The 3839-nt window shown below is 31.0% G+C and overlaps 1 long non-coding RNA gene across 2 annotated transcripts; it reads left to right on the top strand.

Annotated features, from left to right (window-relative positions):
• The first annotated feature begins 537 nt into the window (after positions 1–537).
• LOC123527415 (uncharacterized) lies at positions 538–3417 on the top strand. Of its 2 annotated transcripts, XR_008372366.1 has the most exons (3): positions 538–1035; positions 1874–1987; positions 2606–3417. It is a non-coding gene; the product is annotated as an uncharacterized LOC123527415 (long non-coding RNA). The 2 variants fall into 2 exon arrangements; XR_008372365.1 differs by lacking the exon at positions 538–1035 and having other exon boundaries at positions 1229–1987.
• Positions 3418–3839: the final 422 nt, after the last annotated feature.

Genomic DNA, 3839 nt, shown 5'->3' with positions numbered 1-3839 from the left:
CCTTTGCGACCAGTGCAGACCAAGTTCAGCCTGCACATCTGTGCAGTCTAATCATAGTCTGCACTGTTCACTATGCTGTCTGTAAATTTTCAGCGAACACCCCTTTTAAAAGTTAATGGTTCTGTCCAAATTGGAACATGGACAAGTTCATTATAGAAATTTAGCAGGGTAAGGGTTAATTAGTAAAATTTTGGAATGGAAAATAGCACGAAAAATAATAACTTAGAAAGCTTTTGTGATGGAAACTATAGTCACAGAAGTTTTGGGAGGTATTTCTTGTGAACATAAAATATTTTAATGTATAAGTATTTTTATGACCAATAACTACAATAAACTCAATTAGATAGGTAACAGAACAAATGGGATTAAAACATGAACTGTAATGCAACTTGTATATATTATAATGTATTCATGCACTTTGCAGAAAAGTTCATTTTGAACTAATTAAAAATTTATTGAAATAATTATCATTACTTTTTCACCTAGAGTTACATCAAAAAGAACATCACTAACAGTAGTTGCATATAGATATTATATTGCAATTTTTCCACCTGGCTATTAAGGGGTGATAAATTAATCTACTGCAGTGTACATGTTGCTTATCTCACAACAGGAGATTACCACAGACTGATAAGATCTTGTCTGCTTTATATTTAGAAACTCTACCAAGAGGTCAGCCAATGAAAATAAAGTCAGGGAACTACTTCTGGCAACTGTGCATGTACCACAAAAAGTAGTCCTTAACTTTTTGGGTTTTTTATCAGAGTAATCTTTAAAATTTATGTGTATCTAAATGGAATAAAATCTTACTCTAGAACAGAAATAGCTTCCACATCCTACATGTATCTTTCATTAGCTGACTGTAAATGACACATTTGCCCAAGAATATCAAAAATTCAAATCTAAACAGGAAGTTCTGTGAGAGCATGATGGAGTTATTTCACTACAAAGAAGTTTATTTATATAGCTCTTTGTTTTCTATGTGCAGTTTATATTTTACATGGAAGTTTAAGAGTGATGAAAATAATACAAATGGTGAGTCAATATAATTTATTTATTTTCCAACAGTAATCTAGATTACCTGTAACTATGATAAATCATGGATTCAAACTGGAAGCAGGTTGTTTACTTTTCGTTTTGGTAGCTTTCACAAATGACTGTTGCTTCACATATTTTTTTTTGTTCAAATGCTTCTGTTTTGCAAATTAAAAAGCTGTATATTTTAGTTTATCATGCTTTTAATTTACTAAATAAAAAGTGAATACTTTTAAATGAAATTATTCAACGGAGACAAAAACTTTAAACCAGTAGAGTTATCTCCCCAATCACAGGGTAAACAATGCTACCAGTCTGCTTACCATGGCACTGCAATTACTTCAGTCTGTAAATTCAGGGAATAATATTTTGCTTTAAAATTAGTGTTTTAACCTGTTTTTACTTATTAATTAGTCTATTGGTGTTGCACACATTTATGTTAAGGTGAATGAAAATTATTGTTAACAAAATAATTGTTTATGGATTATTTACTTGCTTTTATAAATGATTATATGAGCCACGCCATGAGAAAACCAGCCACTATGTTGGTTTTCTCATGGCACGGCTCATATTGTTTATTTTACAAGACTGGGGTAATTAAATTTATTGATTTAATCATGTTCATCCAGATAATTCTTTTAATCTATTGAAGAGTATAATGTAATAAGAATAAAGACTTATGTAACCCTCTATTTGCTATACATTTGGTAGAACTAGTAACATTTTTTGGCCCCATCATCACAATGTATACAGTTAAAATTTTAGTTCATTGACATACCCAATAATAAACCAAAGGTTTTTATGAACATTTTAAGTTTTAAACTAAATCTATTTTCAGGTATAGCACCATATGTCATGTATGTATATAGGTATGGCACAAATGAATGAATTGGGACCTTATCAACATATTGTGTTCAAAGAAAACCTAACGAATCCAGCAGTTCAAAAACATGTAAGTATATATACTGGCATTATATATTACTATATACATGTATACACTATCAATACCATAGTTGTATGTTTGATCGAATGTGGGCAATTGAAAAAAAATTCCTGAACATGACTTAATAGATCAATTTTAAAACTTATTTCCAGCAAACTCATGGCAGGTTTTATAATTATCTCCTATATATCAAGTCCAAATCAATATATAATAATTAAAAATACCAAATTAAGTAATCACAACTTGAGGTGTAAGTGCAGGTAACTGGCAGAAATCAAACTAAGTTACTATTTATTATAACAATATGGAAAGGGTAACACCATTGCATAAGACCAATCTATTAATCATTTTCCCAAATCATTAAATATCTGTCTGCCATCGCTGGAACCTTATCAACATTTGAAATCAAATTTAAAAAAAATAAGTTTCTTGAAAATATAACAAGTAATGTTACAGTTGTTACTTGATTAAATCTGCAGTGTTGCCTATATCATAAAGATGCACTATTTTGAATACCAAATATTACTATGACTATGATAATTTAATTTTGAAACTATAAACAAAGGAAAAAACTAATGAAGAAACTGCTTTTATGATTTAATATCTCTTGGTTTATTACATCTTCAGGTTTTGCAGTGAGACGAATGGTGACAATGGCTTTGTGGCAGTTAGTGAAAAACTGTGGCATTTTACACTGATGATGGCTACAATTTACAGAAAATTTCTCAACCAATAGTGACATTCAGTTGAAAGTAATAGCATATCTTACACCAACTATTCATCAGAATGTTGTTGAAAAAAGCCATGGCAAAAAGTGGAAAATACTGATCAATATACTTCAGTGACTTTGGAACTGAGTAGAAAATGGTGACATTTTAGCACCATATTGTGTGTTTACTTTTTCTTGCATCCGCACAGTCCGGCCAGGATCCATGCTGTTCACTAATGGTTTCTATGGTTGCAATAGCATTTGAAAGCGAGCAGCATGGATCCTGACCAAATCAAGCTGATGCGCAGGCTGGTCTGTAGCCATGCTGATCGCAAAGCCTCTATGTTGGTTTTCTCCTGGCACGGCTCATATATAAATTCATGTATGTAAATAATGTTTTGCTTATGGTATTTTGTCAGCACAGGTAATGAAATACTAAAAAAACATAAAATATTTTGTTAGTGTTTTGTTCAAATTTGTGACCTTGCTCTTTTGCATATCATATGTTTTGTTGGTATTTTGTTAGCAGTGTTTTGTTAGTGTTTTCTTTAGCACATATAATGTAACACTAATAAAACATTAAGTATTCTGTTAGTGTTTTGTTTAAGCCTAATTTGCATATCATGTTTTGTTGGTATTTCGTTAGCAGTGTTTTGTTAGTGTTTTGTTAGTGTTTTGTTACCTCATTTGCATGTCATTTGCTATACTAATAAAACATCATCAAAACACAGTGTAGTATTAGTGTTTTGTTTAAGTGTTTTGTTTCCCCCTTTTTTTCGTTTGGGTCTCATATATAAAACAATTATTTTGGCCCTACCACCAAAACGAAAGATATATTTTTTTCTATTGCAATTTTGCATATGTAGTTAACTAGGATTATCTAAAACGGGAAAGAGAAATTATAAATACTGCAATACCCTGCATTGCATACTATAGTACTCTAAGCACTGTAATGATAAATACTGCAATACCCTGCATTGCATACTAGAACTCTTAGCACTGTAATAAACTTCGCGTCAATTAAACTTAGTTCGGTACTGTTATGATAAAAAGACGCTAAATTTGATTTTGCAGTCGTGAAAATATGCCCGTGTTTAAACTTTACTGGCTCATATTAAGCTTTTATGGAAGTTGTTTTTTCTATGAAAGTGA

The sequence above is a fragment of the Mercenaria mercenaria genome, chromosome 9 (assembly GCF_021730395.1).
Source record: "Mercenaria mercenaria strain notata chromosome 9, MADL_Memer_1, whole genome shotgun sequence".
In the NCBI taxonomy this organism is placed as follows: Eukaryota; Metazoa; Mollusca; class Bivalvia; order Venerida; family Veneridae; genus Mercenaria; species Mercenaria mercenaria.
The sequence above is the reverse complement of the archived record's forward strand: the minus strand, read 5'-3'. Positions and strand labels throughout refer to the sequence as shown.